The 18,758-nt window shown below is 43.0% G+C and overlaps 1 protein-coding gene across 1 annotated transcript in view; it reads left to right on the top strand.

Annotated features, from left to right (window-relative positions):
• Positions 1-18,758, top strand: part of LOC109881958 (espin-like) — a 147,001-nt gene that overhangs the window by 90,604 nt on the left and 37,639 nt on the right. The window lies entirely within an intron of this gene.

Genomic DNA, 18,758 nt, shown 5'->3' with positions numbered 1-18,758 from the left:
AGATGATGAAAGGCCAACATAGGCAGATGCAGTGGATTGAAACGCAACCTGATACCTGTTGTTATGATTATGCCTGGGTTTGGTTTGAGTAAGAACATTGTAGTTGTAGTGCTTTTCATGTTTTATTGGTGTTGATGCAATATCTGACTGTTGATTTGATCTATTTCTGGCTCTCATAAGAAGTCGGCCTACAGGTTGTAGTCAGATGATTGATTGGTTGGTTTTGAGGACTTTTACGCGAGCAGTCTTTAATTTTTCACTTTTAAGCTTTTATACCCATGTTTTGTGATTAGAATGAATGATGTATTTTTTTAATGATCATTAGGTTGGTATGTAAAGTTGAACTCTCTGATCTGCCTGGCTGCTAGCTACTAGTATCTGTGCCCTTATTATCTGATACTATTACCTGTAGGAGCTTGAACATAAAGGATGCTGTACATTGGCAGCAGTTCTATCATAATACAAGTAACACACTTGCGTCTTTGTCACGTAGAGTAGGCCAGAAGGCTATACTGGAAAACTTCACCTCTATCAAAATAAAAAGATGGCGAAGCCGCAAATGGTCTTCTGTGCTTCAGGGTGTTTATTTACATAGTGATTCCTGAACAAAAACAACAGTACTGCCATCAAACATATACCTTATGGGCCAGCTAAACACAATGCTGCCCCATTCACAGCTCAATCCAAAATGGCCTCTCTATGAACTGAAAGAGAGGCTCCTTTTGTAGGGCTAGCCCCCTCCCCTCAGAACAATTAACCCTAATTAATTAAGCAATTACCTAGTCAAACCTACATTTTCCATTAACTAAACATACTAAAGGATATACATTGCAACACGTGTTTTAAACAATATCACCACATAACATTTACAAAATTACATCACTACTGACAGTGTCTTTTAATATGCCCATTTACATTAATGAGCCATTTGGGACAGGCACTACAAAGTCAGCCCAATTCCCTTTGCTCGTGTCCTTATCCAGCATACCCGGAAGCTACAGAGATGGAGAGAGAGAGGAACAGAACAAACAAACGCGCTCATCCATAACATCGATAAGTAAAATACAAATAGCTTATATTGAATATGAACATTGACAAGTGTGAAATGTAAAAATAAAAAGTTAATTTGTGTGTCGACCCACATTGTTACCTTATCTGATAATGGAGCAGGGAGGAGTGATGGATGTGTGTGTGCGTTAAAATACCAAATGCTGCCCTCGGCCAGTGACGGACTTCTACGTCACAGTCTTGAACAATAAACATGATTGACAGGTTAGAACCCTGAAGCCTATGTATTCCCACAGGGAAAATGCCCCTTAAGCAGTTTGAGAGCTTCTTTGCCATTGCCCTTCTTTAAGTGCTATTACTAAGGTAGTCCTATCAGACATTTGAATGTGTTTGTTTATTTATATAATCTATATTTAATGTAAACGTGTTGCTTTGTTTTGACTGGAATGTTAAATAAGATTTCAGAGTCTTAACAGTCAGTACGTGTTCCATCCAAGATGGTAGACATTGGCTACTGTACTAATATAGGGACAGATGCCTTAATTGCTTCTCAAGCCTATTAAGGAACCATACATGTTATGTTGATGTAACAATTTCCTCATTTATCAATGAGTACATTCTAAAAGTGTTTCCCAACTCAAGTCCTCGATTATCCCCAACAGCACACATTTTTGTTTTGTTCTTGCCATAATTGATTTTTACATACACATGTATTTACTAATATTGATAAATAATTATTTGTTAGCAGTTTATAAGCAGACCTCCAAAAAAGTGTATCCCATAAACCCACATACTCAGCCATGTTCAGGCAGCAGTTGTGTGCTGGTGATTTTGCCACCCTGCTTCCGTAAAGGAGAAGGCTGTGCCCTGAATCTCAGCTAATCTAGGAGTTATGAAGCGTGTACTGAGGCAGTGCACCACTAAATCCATGTAAATCATTTGTGATGAAGTTTGACCATGCGCTGTGTGTGTACAGTACACCAGGAAGTGCAAGCTGAAGGAACCTCCCCCTTCCCTCCTCTTTTATGTTATTCTTTGCTGTCCCTTGACCTCTGTTCTAGTTTGCGGCCAGTGGACATTGTCAGCCTCAGGAGTGACACTACTCTCACGCAAATTGAGAACCTGCAGGTCATGCACAAGATGACAGAGGGGGAGAAGGAGCTGGAAGAGCTGGAGCGAGAGCTTCAACACTCCTTCCCGTGTCTGCTGCCCTCAACCAGCAGAACTTCTCCATCAACCCCAAAGTCTACGAGCAGGTGGAAGATCTACCAGCCTGGTGCAGCAAAATCTCAGCCATGCTCTTGAGCAGCATTATCCTCCTATCCACTCTCGGAGGAAAGACTATAGACCTCTTGGATTTGATATCTCCCGGATAAGCTCAGGAGGAAGTGAGTAATAATAGGATGGGCCAGAGGGTCCGCTGGTGTCATTGGTCAATCCCAGTCGTTCTCCACCAGGGAGGAGGTGGAGAAGGAGATCAAGCAGTGTGATCTCTCTGTGAAAGAACTGAAGGCCAACTATGAGATTCAGAAACTGTCCTAGTTTGCCTACGACAAAACAAGCAAGTCCAGTTATCACCCCGAGACTATTCAGAAGGACTGGATTCTGTGCTCCAGTCTCCTAACAACAAAGTCCTTCCTCCAGTCCAGGAATCTCCACCTCTAGTGGAGGAAACTGTAATCACACCATCTCATGCTCCTCTTACATACCAGTCTTACAAAGTGATCCCTTAGTCGGATCAGTTCAAACAGGTTCTGTCTACAGACCTTATACTGACCAACGAGCAGCTGATCCGGAGCCTGGAGGTGCAGACAGACATGAGCTACGTCCGGGAGTGCATAGAGATGAAGAATGAGCTTATCGTCTTCCTGTTGCTGGAACACTGGAGAAAGTACACCCTCTGAGTCCTACAGGCCAAAGTACACAGACGGGGAAGTCTAGGGGTTGGTCTGGATGACGATAACTGGTTTACCCCTGAGATGGACGGAGACATGCAGAGACAGGATGACAAAACACTCCTCTTCCTGAAGTCCAGGCAAGTGGTGGTGACGCTGATTGGCCACTGGAGGACAATCATGAGCCAGGTGCCCACACACCAGATCTGCCAGCTCAGCCAGTCCCAGATGATCTACTGGTCAGAGCACGTCTTTCCACACATGAATAAAGCATCGGTCGTGAACGAAACCCTGACCCTAGACCTCTTTATGCGGGTTTACTTCCAGCTCCTAGAGATGAACATGTCACACAGCGAGCGCAAGTTCCGACACCTGCTATGCTGCGAGATGTTCGACCGCATCGGACAGCTACAGCTGGGAGCTGAAACGCCAGTTCCACCGCAAGGTCCTGGACATTGAGTGAGGGAAGCGGGACTGGGTGGACAGCTTCGAAGACATTAAGAAAAATACTGTTCATAAAGCTGTGCAAGACTCGGTAGTACAGGTTGTGACAGTAGAGACAACAATACATAGTGTAGGGCAGGGTGTGGTGTGACAGTAGAGACAACAATACAGAGTGTAGTACAGGGAGTGACAGTAGAGACAACAATACAGAGTGTAGTACAGGGAGTGACAGTAGAGACAACAATACATAGTGTAGGGCAGGGTGTGGTGTGACAGTAGAGACAACAATACAGAGTGTAGTACAGGGAGTGACAGTAGAGACAACAATACATAGTGTAGGGCAGGGTGTGACAGTAGAGACTACAATACAGAGTGTAGTACAGGTTGTGACAGTAGAGACAACAATACAGAGTGTAGTACAGGGAGTGACAGTAGAGACAACAATACATAGTGTAGTACAGGGTGTGACAGTAGAGACAACAATACAGAGTGTAGTACAGGGAGTGACAGTAGAGACAACAATACAGAGTGTAGTACAGGTTGTGACAGTAGAGACAACAATACAGAGTGTAGTACAGGGTGTGATAGTAGAGACAACAATACAGAGTGTAGTACAGGGAGTGACAGTAGAGACAACAATACATAGTGTAGTACAGGGAGTGACAGTAGAGACAACAATACAGAGTGTAGTACAGGTTGTGACAGTAGACAACACAATACAGAGTGTAGTACAGGGAGTGATAGTAGAGACAACAATACATAGTGTAGTACAGGGTGTGACAGTAGAGACAACAATACAGAGTGTAGTACAGGGTGTGACAGTAGAGACAACAATACAGAGTGTAGTACAGGGAGTCACAGTAGAGACAACAATACAGAGTGTAGTACAGGGTGTGACAGTAGAGACAACAATACAGAGTGTAGTACAGGGTGTGACAGTAGAGACAACAATACATAGTGTAGTACAGGGTGTGACAGTAGAGACAACAATACAGAGTGTAGTACAGGGTGTGACAGTAGAGACAACAATACATAGTGTAGTACAGGGTGTGACAGTAGAGACAACAATACAGAGTGTAGTACAGGGTGTGACAGTAGAGACAACAATATAGTGTGTAGTACAGGGTGTGACAGTAGAGACAACAATACAGTGTAGTACAGAGTGTGATAGTAGAGACAACAATACAGAGTGTAGTACAGGGAGTCACAGTAGAGACAACAATACATAGTGTAGGGCAGGGTGTGACAGTAGAGACAACAATACATAGTGTAGTACAGGTTGTGACAGTAGAGACAACAATACATAGTGTAGTACAGGGTGTGACAGTAGAGACAACAATACATAGTGTAGTACAGGGAGTGACAGTAGGGACAACAATACAGAGTGTAGTACAGGGAGTGACAGTAGAGACAACAATACAGAGTGTAGTACAGGGTGTGACAGTAGAGACAACAATACAGAGTGTAGTACAGGGAGTGATAGTAGAGACAACAATACATAGTGTAGTACAGGGTGTGACAGTAGAGACAACAATACATAGTGTAGTACAGGGAGTGACAGTAGGGACAACAATACAGAGTGTAGTACAGGGAGTGACAGTAGAGACAACAATACAGAGTGTAGTACAGGGAGTGACAGTAGAGACAACAATACAGAGTGTAGTACAGGGAGTGACAGTAGAGACAACAATACATAGTGTAGGGCAGGGTGTGGTGTGACAGTAGAGACAACAATACAGAGTGTAGTACAGGGAGTGACAGTAGAGACAACAATACATAGTGTAGGGCAGGGTGTGACAGTAGAGACAACAATACAGAGTGTAGTACAGGTTGTGACAGTAGAGACAACAATACAGAGTGTAGTACAGGGAGTGACAGTAGAGACAACAATACATAGTGTAGTACAGGGTGTGACAGTAGAGACAACAATACAGAGTGTAGTACAGGGAGTGACAGTAGAGACAACAATACAGAGTGTAGTACAGGTTGTGACAGTAGAGACAACAATACAGAGTGTAGTACAGGGTGTGATAGTAGAGACAACAATACAGAGTGTAGTACAGGGAGTGACAGTAGAGACAACAATACATAGTGTAGTACAGGGAGTGACAGTAGAGACAACAATACAGAGTGTAGTACAGGGAGTGACAGTAGACAACAATACAGAGTGTAGTACAGGGAGTGACAGTAGACAACACAATACAGAGTGTAGTACAGGGAGTGATAGTAGAGACAACAATACATAGTGTAGTACAGGGTGTGACAGTAGAGACAACAATACAGAGTGTAGTACAGGGTGTGACAGTAGAGACAACAATACAGAGTGTAGTACAGGGAGTCACAGTAGAGACAACAATACAGAGTGTAGTACAGGGTGTGATAGTAGAGACAACAATACAGAGTGTAGTACAGGGAGTGACAGTAGAGACAACAATACAGTGTAGTACAGGGTGTGATAGTAGAGACAACAATACAGAGTGTAGTACAGGGAGTGACAGTAGAGACAATACAGAGTGTAGTACAGGGTGTGACAGTAGAGACAACAATACAGAGTGTAGTACAGGGTGTGACAGTAGAGACAACAATACAGAGTGTAGTACAGGGTGTGACAGTAGAGACAACAATACATAGTGTAGTACAGGGTGTGACAGTAGAGACAACAATACAGAGTGTAGTACAGGGTGTGACAGTAGAGACAACAATACATAGTGTAGTACAGGGTGTGACAGTAGAGACAATACAGAGTGTAGTACAGGGTGTGACAGTAGAGACAACAATACATAGTGTAGTACAGGGAGTGACAGTAGAGACAACAATACATAGTGTAGTACAGGGTGTGACAGTAGAGACAACAATACATAGTGTAGTACAGGGTGTGACAGTAGACAACAATACAGAGTGTAGTACAGGGAGTGACAGTAGAGACAACAATACATAGTGTAGTACAGGGTGTGACAGTAGAGACAACAATACAGAGTGTAGTACAGGGTGTGACAGTAGAGACAACAATACATAGTGTAGGGCAGGGTGTGACAGTAGAGACAACAATACAGTGTAATACAGGGTGTGATAGTAGAGACAACAATACATAGTGTAGTACAGGGTGTGACAGTAGAGACAACAATACATAGTGTAGTACAGGGTGTGACAGTAGAGACAACAATACAGAGTGTAGTACAGGGTGTGACAGTAGAGACAACAATACAGAGTGTAGTACAGGGTGTGACAGTAGAGACGACAATACATAGTGTAGTACAGGGTGTGACAGTAGAGACAACAATACATAGTGTAGTACAGAGTGTGACAGTAGAGACAACAATACATAGTGTAGTACAGGGAGTGACAGTAGAGACAACAATACATAGTGTAGTACAGGGAGTGACAGTAGAGACAACAATACATAGTGTAGTACAGGGTGTGATAGTAGAGACAACAATACATAGTGTAGTACAGGTTGTGACAGTAGAGACAACAATACAGAGTGTAGTACAGGGTGTGATAGTAGAGACAACAATACATAGTGTAGTACAGAGTGTGACAGTAGAGACAACAATACATAGTGTAGGGCAGGGTGTGACAGTAGAGACAACAATACATAGTGTAGTACAGGGTGTGACAGTAGAGACAACAATACATAGTGTAGTACAGGGTGTGACAGTAGAGACAACAATACAGAGTGTAGTACAGGGTGTGACAGTAGAGACAACAATACAGAGTGTAGTACAGGGTGTGACAGTAGAGACAACAATACATAGTGTAGTACAGGGTGTGACAGTAGAGACAACAATACATAGTGTAGTACAGAGTGTGACAGTAGAGACAACAATACATAGTGTAGTACAGGGAGTGACAGTAGAGACAACAATACATAGTGTAGTACAGGGAGTGACAGTAGAGACAACAATACATAGTGTAGTACAGGGTGTGATAGTAGAGACAACAATACATAGTGTAGTACAGGTTGTGACAGTAGAGACAACAATACAGAGTGTAGTACAGGGTGTGATAGTAGAGACAACAATACAGTGTGTAGTACAGGGAGTGACAGTAGAGACAACAATACAGAGTGTAGTACAGGGTGTGACAGTAGAGACAACAATACAGAGTGTAGTACAGGGTGTGACAGTAGAAACAACAATACAGAGTGTAGTACAGGGTGTGACAGTAGAGACAACAATACAGAGTGTAGTACAGGGTGTGACAGTAGAGACAACAATACAGAGTGTAGTACAGGGTGTGACAGTAGAGACAACAATACATAGTGTAGTACAGAGTGTGACAGTAGAGACAACAATACATAGTGTAGGGCAGGGTGTGACAGTAGAGACAACAATACATAGTGTAGTACAGGGTGTGACAGTAGAGACAACAATACATAGTGTAGTACAGGGTGTGACAGTAGAGACAACAATACATAGTGTAGTACAGAGTGTGACAGTAGAGACAACAATACATAGTGTAGTACAGGGAGTGACAGTAGAGACAACAATACAGAGTGTAGTACAGGGAGTGACAGTAGACAACAATACAGTGTAATACAGGGTGTGATAGTAGAGACAACAATACATAGTGTAGTACAGGGTGTGACAGTAGAGACAACAATACATAGTGTAGTACAGGGAGTGACAGTAGAGACAACAATACAGAGTGTAGTACAGGGAGTGACAGTAGAGACAACAATACAGAGTGTAGTACAGGGTGTGACAGTAGAGACAACAATACATAGTGTAGTACAGGGTGTGACAGTAGAGACAACAATACATAGTGTAGTACAGGGTGTGACAGTAGAGACAACAATACATAGTGTAGTACAGGGTGTGATAGTAGAGACAACAATACATAGTGTAGTACAGGGAGTGACAGTAGAGACAACAATACAGAGTGTAGTACAGGGAGTGACAGTAGAGACAACAATACAGAGTGTAGTACAGGGTGTGATAGTAGAGACAACAATACAGAGTGTAGTACAGGGAGTGACAGTAGAGACAATACAGAGTGTAGTACAGGGTGTGACAGTAGAGACAACAATACAGAGTGTAGTACAGGGTGTGACAGTAGAGACAACAATACAGAGTGTAGTACAGGGTGTGACAGTAGAGACAACAATACATAGTGTAGTACAGGGTGTGACAGTAGAGACAACAATACAGAGTGTAGTACAGGGTGTGACAGTAGAGACAACAATACATAGTGTAGTACAGGGTGTGACAGTAGAGACAACAATACATAGTGTAGTACAGGGTGTGACAGTAGAGACAACAATACATAGTGTAGTACAGGGTGTGACAGTAGACAACAATACAGAGTGTAGTACAGGGAGTGACAGTAGAGACAACAATACATAGTGTAGTACAGGGTGTGACAGTAGAGACAACAATACAGAGTGTAGTACAGGGTGTGACAGTAGAGACAACAATACATAGTGTAGGGCAGGGTGTGACAGTAGAGACAACAATACAGTGTAATACAGGGTGTGATAGTAGAGACAACAATACATAGTGTAGTACAGGGTGTGACAGTAGAGACAACAATACATAGTGTAGTACAGGGTGTGACAGTAGAGACAACAATACATAGTGTAGTACAGGGTGTGACAGTAGAGACAACAATACATAGTGTAGTACAGAGTGTGACAGTAGAGACAACAATACATAGTGTAGTACAGGGAGTGACAGTAGAGACAACAATACATAGTGTAGTACAGGGAGTGACAGTAGAGACAACAATACATAGTGTAGTACAGGGTGTGATAGTAGAGACAACAATACATAGTGTAGTACAGGTTGTGACAGTAGAGACAACAATACAGAGTGTAGTACAGGGTGTGATAGTAGAGACAACAATACATAGTGTAGTACAGAGTGTGACAGTAGAGACAACAATACATAGTGTAGGGCAGGGTGTGACAGTAGAGACAACAATACATAGTGTAGTACAGGGTGTGACAGTAGAGACAACAATACATAGTGTAGTACAGGGTGTGACAGTAGAGACAACAATACAGAGTGTAGTACAGGGTGTGACAGTAGAGACAACAATACAGAGTGTAGTACAGGGTGTGACAGTAGAGACAACAATACATAGTGTAGTACAGGGTGTGACAGTAGAGACAACAATACATAGTGTAGTACAGAGTGTGACAGTAGAGACAACAATACATAGTGTAGTACAGGGAGTGACAGTAGAGACAACAATACATAGTGTAGTACAGGGAGTGACAGTAGAGACAACAATACATAGTGTAGTACAGGGTGTGATAGTAGAGACAACAATACATAGTGTAGTACAGGTTGTGACAGTAGAGACAACAATACAGAGTGTAGTACAGGGTGTGATAGTAGAGACAACAATACAGTGTGTAGTACAGGGAGTGACAGTAGAGACAACAATACAGAGTGTAGTACAGGGTGTGACAGTAGAGACAACAATACAGAGTGTAGTACAGGGTGTGACAGTAGAAACAACAATACAGAGTGTAGTACAGGGTGTGACAGTAGAGACAACAATACAGAGTGTAGTACAGGGTGTGACAGTAGAGACAACAATACAGAGTGTAGTACAGGGTGTGACAGTAGAGACAACAATACATAGTGTAGTACAGAGTGTGACAGTAGAGACAACAATACATAGTGTAGGGCAGGGTGTGACAGTAGAGACAACAATACATAGTGTAGTACAGGGTGTGACAGTAGAGACAACAATACATAGTGTAGTACAGGGTGTGACAGTAGAGACAACAATACATAGTGTAGTACAGAGTGTGACAGTAGAGACAACAATACATAGTGTAGTACAGGGAGTGACAGTAGAGACAACAATACAGAGTGTAGTACAGGGAGTGACAGTAGACAACAATACAGTGTAATACAGGGTGTGATAGTAGAGACAACAATACATAGTGTAGTACAGGGTGTGACAGTAGAGACAACAATACATAGTGTAGTACAGGGAGTGACAGTAGAGACAACAATACAGAGTGTAGTACAGGGAGTGACAGTAGAGACAACAATACAGAGTGTAGTACAGGGTGTGACAGTAGAGACAACAATACATAGTGTAGTACAGGGTGTGACAGTAGAGACAACAATACATAGTGTAGTACAGGGTGTGACAGTAGAGACAACAATACATAGTGTAGTACAGGGTGTGATAGTAGAGACAACAATACATAGTGTAGTACAGGGAGTGACAGTAGAGACAACAATACAGAGTGTAGTACAGGGAGTGACAGTAGAGACAACAATACAGAGTGTAGTACAGGGTGTGACAGTAGAGACAACTATACATAGTGTAGTACATGGTGTGGCAGTAGAGACAACAATACAGAGTGTAGTACAGGTTGTGATAGTAGAAACAACAATACAGAGTGTAGTACAGGGAGTGACAGTAGAGACAACAATACAGAGTGTAGTACAGGGTGTGACAGTAGAGACAACAATACAGAGTGTAGTACAGGGTGTGACAGTAGAGACAACAATACATAGTGTAGTACAGGGTGTGACAGTAGAGACAACAATACAGAGTGTAGTACAGGGTGTGACAGTAGAGACAACAATACAGAGTGTAGTACAGGGTGTGACAGTAGAGACAACAATACAGAGTGTAGTACAGGGTGTGACAGTAGAGACAATACATAGTGTAGTACAGGGTGTGACAGTAGAGACAACAATACATAGTGTAGTACAGGGTGTGACAGTAGAGACAACAATACATAGTGTAGTACAGGGAGTGACAGTAGAGACAACAATACATAGTGTAGTACAGGGAGTGACAGTAGAGACAACAATACATAGTGTAGTACAGGGAGTGACAGTAGAGACAACAATACAGAGTGTAGTACAGGGTGTGACAGTAGAGACAACAATACAGAGTGTAGTACAGGGTGTGACAGTAGAGACAACAATACATAGTGTAGGGCAGGGTGTGGTGTGACAGTAGAGACAACAATACATAGTGTAGTACAGGGTGTGACAGTAGAGACAACAATACAGAGTGTAGTACAGGGTGTGACAGTAGAGACAACAATACATAGTGTAGGGCAGGGTGTGATAGTAGAGACTACAATACAGAGTGTAGTACAGGGTGTGACAGTAGAGACAACAATACAGAGTGTAGTACAGGGAGTGACAGTAGAGACAACAATACAGAGTGTAGTACAGGTTGTGACAGTAGAGACAACAATACATAGTGTAGGGCAGGGTGTGGTGTGACAGTAGAGACAACAATACAGAGTGTAGTACAGGGAGTGACAGTAGAGACAACAATACAGAGTGTAGTACAGGGTGTGACAGTAGAGACAACAATACAGAGTGTAGTACAGGGAGTGACAGTAGAGACAACAATACAGAGTGTAGTACAGGGAGTGACAGTAGAGACAACAATACATAGTGTAGTACAGGGTGTGACAGTAGAGACAACAATACATAGTGTAGTACAGGGAGTGACAGTAGAGACAACAATACATAGTGTAGTACAGGGTGTGACAGTAGAGACAACAATACAGAGTGTAGTACAGGGTGTGACAGTAGAGACAACAATACATAGTGTAATACAGGGTGTGACAGTAGAGACAATACAGAGTGTAGTACAGGGTGTGACAGTAGAGACAACAATACAGAGTGTAGTACAGGGAGTGACAGTAGAGACAACAATACAGAGTGTAGTACAGGGAGTCACAGTAGAGACAACAATACATAGTGTAGGGCAGTGTGTGATAGTAGAGACAACAATACATAGTGTAGGGCAGGGTGTGACAGTAGAGACAACAATACAGAGTGTAGTACAGGGTGTGACAGTAGAGACAACAATACATAGTGTAATACAGGGTGTGACAGTAGAGACAACAATACATAGTGTAGTACAGGGTGTGACAGTAGAGACAACAATACATAGTGTAATACAGGGTGTGACAGTAGAGACAATACAGAGTGTAGTACAGGGTGTGACAGTAGAGACAACAATACAGAGTGTAGTACAGGGAGTGACAGTAGAGACAACAATACAGAGTGTAGTACAGGGAGTCACAGTAGAGACAACAATACATAGTGTAGGGCAGTGTGTGATAGTAGAGACAACAATACATAGTGTAGGGCAGGGTGTGACAGTAGAGACAACAATACAGAGTGTAGTACAGGGAGTGACAGTAGAGACAACAATACAGAGTGTAGTACAGGGTGTGACAGTAGAGACAATACAGAGTGTAGTACAGGGTGTGACAGTAGAGACAATACAGAGTGTAGTACAGGGTGTGACAGTAGAGACAACAATACATAGTGTAGTACAGGGTGTGACAGTAGAGACAACAATACAGAGTGTAGTACAGGTTGTGACAGTAGAGACAACAATACAGAGTGTAGTACAGGGAGTGACAGTAGAGACAACAATACAGAGTGTAGTACAGGGTGTGACAGTAGAGACAACAATACATAGTGTAGTACAGGGTGTGACAGTAGAGACAACAATACAGAGTGTAGTACAGGGAGTGACCGTAGAGACAACAATACATAGTGTAGTACAGGGTGTGACAGTAGAGACAACAATACAGAGTGTAGTACAGGGTGTGACAGTAGAGACAACAATACATAGTGTAGTACAGGTTGTGACAGTAGAGACAACAATACATAGTGTAGTACAGGGTGTGACAGTAGAGACAACAATACAGAGTGTAGTACAGGGTGTGACAGTAGAGACAACAATACAGAGTGTAGTACAGGGTGTGATAGTAGAGACAACAATACATAGTGTAGTACAGGGTGTGACAGTAGAGACAACAATACAGAGTGTAGTACAGGGTGTGACAGTAGAGACAACAATACAGAGTGTAGTACAGGGTGTGACAGTAGAGACAATACAGAGTGTAGTACAGGGTGTGACAGTAGAGACAATACAGAGTGTAGTACAGGGTGTGACAGTAGAGACAACAATACAGAGTGTAGTACAGGGTGTGACAGTAGAGACAATACAGAGTGTAGTACAGGGTGTGACAGTAGAGACAATACAGAGTGTAGTACAGGGTGTGACAGTAGAGACAACAATACATAGTGTAGTACAGGGTGTGACAGTAGAGACAACAATACATAGTGTAGTACAGGGTGTGACAGTAGAGACAACAATACATAGTGTAGTACAGGGTGTGACAGTAGAGACAACAATACAGAGTGTAGTACAGGGAGTGACAGTAGAGACAACAATACATAGTGTAGTACAGGGTGTGACAGTAGAGACAACAATACAGTGTAGTACAGGGTGTGATAGTAGAGACAACAATATATAGTGTAGTACAGGGTGTGACAGTAGAGACAACAATACAGAGTGTAGTACAGGGAGTGACAGTAGAGACAACAATACATAGTGTAGTACATGGTGTGACAGTAGAGACAACAATACAGAGTGTAGTACAGGGAGTGACAGTAGAAACAACAATACATAGTGTAGTACAGGGTGTGACAGTAGAGACAACAATACAGAGTGTAGTACAGGGAGTGACAGTAGAGACAACAATACATAGTGTAGGGCAGTGTGTGATAGTAGAGACAACAATACAGAGTGTAGTACAGGGAGTCACAGTAGAGACAACAATACATAGTGTAGTACAGGGTGTGACAGTAGAGACAACAATACAGAGTGTAGTACAGGGAGTGACAGTAGAGACAACAATACAGAGTGTAGTACAGGGTGTGACAGTAGAGACAACAATACAGAGTGTAGTACAGGGAGTGACAGTAGAGACAACAATACAGAGTGTAGTACAGGGTGTGACAGTAGAGACAACAATACATAGTGTAGGGCAGGGTGTGGTGTGACAGTAGAGACAACAATACAGAGTGTAGTACAGGGAGTGACAGTAGAGACAACAATACAGAGTGTAGTACAGGGTGTGACAGTAGAGACAACAATACAGAGTGTAGTACAGGGAGTGACAGTAGAGACAACAATACAGAGTGTAGTACAGGGAGTGACAGTAGAGACAACAATACATAGTGTAGTACAGGGTGTGACAGTAGAGACAACAATACATAGTGTAGTACAGGGTGTGACAGTAGAGACAACAATACATAGTGTAGTACAGGGTGTGACAGTAGAGACAACAATACAGAGTGTAGTACAGGGTGTGACAGTAGAGACAACAATACAGAGTGTAGTACAGGGAGTGACAGTAGAGACAACAATACAGAGTGTAGTACAGGGAGTCACAGTAGAGACAACAATACATAGTGTAGGGCAGTGTGTGATAGTAGAGACAACAATACATAGTGTAGGGCAGGGTGTGACAGTAGAGACAACAATACAGAGTGTAGTACAGGGTGTGACAGTAGAGACAACAATACATAGTGTAATACAGGGTGTGACAGTAGAGACAACAATACATAGTGTAGTACAGGGTGTGACAGTAGAGACAACAATACATAGTGTAATACAGGGTGTGACAGTAGAGACAATACAGAGTGTAGTACAGGGTGTGACAGTAGAGACAACAATACAGAGTGTAGTACAGGGAGTGACAGTAGAGACAACAATACAGAGTGTAGTACAGGGAGTCACAGTAGAGACAACAATACATAGTGTAGGGCAGTGTGTGATAGTAGAGACAACAATACATAGTGTAGGGCAGGGTGTGACAGTAGAGACAACAATACAGAGTGTAGTACAGGGAGTGACAGTAGAGACAACAATACAGAGTGTAGTACAGGGTGTGACAGTAGAGACAATACAGAGTGTAGTACAGGGTGTGACAGTAGAGACAATACAGAGTGTAGTACAGGGTGTGACAGTAGAGACAACAATACATAGTGTAGTACAGGGTGTGACAGTAGAGACAACAATACAGAGTGTAGTACAGGTTGTGACAGTAGAGACAACAATACAGAGTGTAGTACAGGGAGTGACAGTAGAGACAACAATACAGAGTGTAGTACAGGGTGTGACAGTAGAGACAACAATACATAGTGTAGTACAGGGTGTGACAGTAGAGACAACAATACAGAGTGTAGTACAGGGAGTGACCGTAGAGACAACAATACATAGTGTAGTACAGGGTGTGACAGTAGAGACAACAATACAGAGTGTAGTACAGGGTGTGACAGTAGAGACAACAATACATAGTGTAGTACAGGTTGTGACAGTAGAGACAACAATACATAGTGTAGTACAGGGTGTGACAGTAGAGACAACAATACAGAGTGTAGTACAGGGTGTGACAGTAGAGACAACAATACAGAGTGTAGTACAGGGTGTGATAGTAGAGACAACAATACATAGTGTAGTACAGGGTGTGACAGTAGAGACAACAATACAGAGTGTAGTACAGGGTGTGACAGTAGAGACAACAATACAGAGTGTAGTACAGGGTGTGACAGTAGAGACAATACAGAGTGTAGTACAGGGTGTGACAGTAGAGACAATACAGAGTGTAGTACAGGGTGTGACAGTAGAGACAACAATACAGAGTGTAGTACAGGGTGTGACAGTAGAGACAATACAGAGTGTAGTACAGGGTGTGACAGTAGAGACAATACAGAGTGTAGTACAGGGTGTGACAGTAGAGACAACAATACATAGTGTAGTACAGGGTGTGACAGTAGAGACAACAATACATAGTGTAGTACAGGGTGTGACAGTAGAGACAACAATACATAGTGTAGTACAGGGTGTGACAGTAGAGACAACAATACAGAGTGTAGTACAGGGAGTGACAGTAGAGACAACAATACATAGTGTAGTACAGGGTGTGACAGTAGAGACAACAATACAGTGTAGTACAGGGTGTGATAGTAGAGACAACAATATATAGTGTAGTACAGGGTGTGACAGTAGAGACAACAATACAGAGTGTAGTACAGGGAGTGACAGTAGAGACAACAATACATAGTGTAGTACATGGTGTGACAGTAGAGACAACAATACAGAGTGTAGTACAGGGAGTGACAGTAGAAACAACAATACATAGTGTAGTACAGGGTGTGACAGTAGAGACAACAATACAGAGTGTAGTACAGGGAGTGACAGTAGAGACAACAATACATAGTGTAGGGCAGTGTGTGATAGTAGAGACAACAATACAGAGTGTAGTACAGGGAGTCACAGTAGAGACAACAATACATAGTGTAGTACAGGGTGTGACAGTAGAGACAACAATACAGAGTGTAGTACAGGGAGTGACAGTAGAGACAACAATACAGAGTGTAGTACAGGGTGTGACAGTAGAGACAACAATACAGAGTGTAGTACAGGGAGTGACAGTAGAGACAACAATACAGAGTGTAGTACAGGGTGTGACAGTAGAGACAACAATACATAGTGTAGGGCAGGGTGTGATAGTAGAGACAACAATACAGAGTGTAGTACAGGGTGTGACAGTAGAGACAACAATACATAGTGTAGGGCAGTGTGTGATAGTAGAGACAACAATACAGAGTGTAGTACATGGTGTGACAGTAGAGACAACAATACACAGTGTAGTACAGGGTGTGACATTAGAGACAACAATACAGAGTGTAGTACAGGGTGACGCAGGACATTGCACCTGCTCCAATTTAAGTCACCATAGTCACATTAATGTCTACCCAGAGAAGAGCCCAATGAGGACTCAAGTAAAAACATTTTTTTTTTAAACTGATCTATGAACTGAGAGTCACTTCCTGTTGAACGTGACACGAGGGAGAGCTCGGTTTGTTGTTTAGAAAGTATATTGGGAAGTTTCTTAGTAGCTAGCTAACTTTTTAGTTTGGATCCCACGTTGCAGTTGGCATCAGTTGCTGGGACTCCTAGTATCTGTCCAGTGGTACCCCTCCCTTCTCCAGACGATTTCTGGTGATATGAAGAGGATCTGTGTCTGCAGCACGTATCTTACGAATCATGTCCCCCGGTGCTCGGTTCTAGGCCCTCTCCTCTTCTCTCTATACACCAAGTCACTCGGCGCTGTCATATCCTCACATGGTCTCTCCTATCATTGCTATGCTGATGACACTCAACTACATTTCTCCTTCCCCCATTCTGACACCCAGGTGGCGACACACATCTCTAAGTGCCTGGCAGATATCTCCACTTGGATGTCGGCCCACCACCTCAATCTCGACAAGACAGAACTGCTCTTCCTCCAGGGTAAGGCCTGCCCGCTCAAAGACCTCTCCATCACGGTTGACAACACCACGGTGTCCATATCCCGGAGTGCAAAGAACCTTGGCATGACCCTGGACAACACCCTGTTCTCTGCAAACATCACAGCAGTGAGTCACTCCTGCAGGTTCATGCTCTACAACCCTACCTCACACAGGAAGCGGCGCAGGTCCAAATCCAGGCATTTGTCATCTCTACTGCAACACTGTTGGCTGGGCTCCCCACTTGTGCCATCAAAACCCTGCAACTTATCTAGAACGCTGCTGGATGCCTGGTGTTCAACCTAGCCACTTTCTCCCATGTCATCCTGCTCCTCCGCACACTGCATTGGTTTCCAGTCAAAGCTCTTCTCTGTCTTGACACACCAATGGTGGAACCAGCTTTCCCCTGAAGCTAAGACATCAGAGTCCCTGCCCATCTTCCAAAAACATCTGAAACCCTACCTATTCAAAGAGTACCTTAAATAATCACACAGCACCCCCTCACATCCCCTTCTCACCCCGGCCGGGCACAGGCCAATAAATGGGCCTGTGCAGGATCCTGTGAAAGCTGAAAGTGTAGCACAGGAGAGTGTTCCCAAAGACACAGTTCAGACTTCTGTGCAGGATTTGGCGTAGAACATTGGGCAGGATACTGATCATGAAGCTGTGCAAGACTCCGTAGTCCAGGCTGTGAAAGCGGAGACCACAGTACAGAGTGTAGGGAAGGGTGTGATGCAGGACATTGCTCCAGTTCAATTTACCATAGTCACACCGGTACATGAATTTCCACCCAGAGAAGAGCACAATGAATACTCAATCAAACTGATCTATGAACTGAAAAAGTTCAGCAATCAACAGATACATTAAGCGCATCTTTGCCTTCTGGAAGGAAAAGGCTGAACTGTTTATCTGACCATCAGAGTTGGATCTGCAAAAGATATGTGGAATACTCTTTACACAAAAGTGTTAGGCTAGAAGCAGGCAGCAATGCCACGAAGGACGTGGTCAAGGAAACTAACTTCAGTGGCGTATGCTAGGGAGAGAAAGCTAATCTGGGTTGTAGCTTTGAGGTCTCAGGTAACACGTGGTTTTAGTAAGGAAAGGAGCATCCAGTGTGTGATTGGATGTGCGGCTGTCAATGCACTTTTTTATTTGCTCATCAGTGGTCGACAAGACAATCTGATGTAATGATAGAAGAGGGCTCTAAATGTGCTTCCAGTAATGATTCCCTGAATTCTGAAACATCAATTGTTGGGCTGTTAAATAAATGTTATTGACGTTGATTCTTGAAGAATAAAGCGTATAAATTTGAGCT

Source organism: Oncorhynchus kisutch, linkage group LG24, assembly GCF_002021735.2.
Source record: "Oncorhynchus kisutch isolate 150728-3 linkage group LG24, Okis_V2, whole genome shotgun sequence".
NCBI lineage: Eukaryota > Metazoa > Chordata > Actinopteri > Salmoniformes > Salmonidae > Oncorhynchus > Oncorhynchus kisutch.
This window is presented reverse-complemented; position numbering and strand designations above follow the sequence as displayed.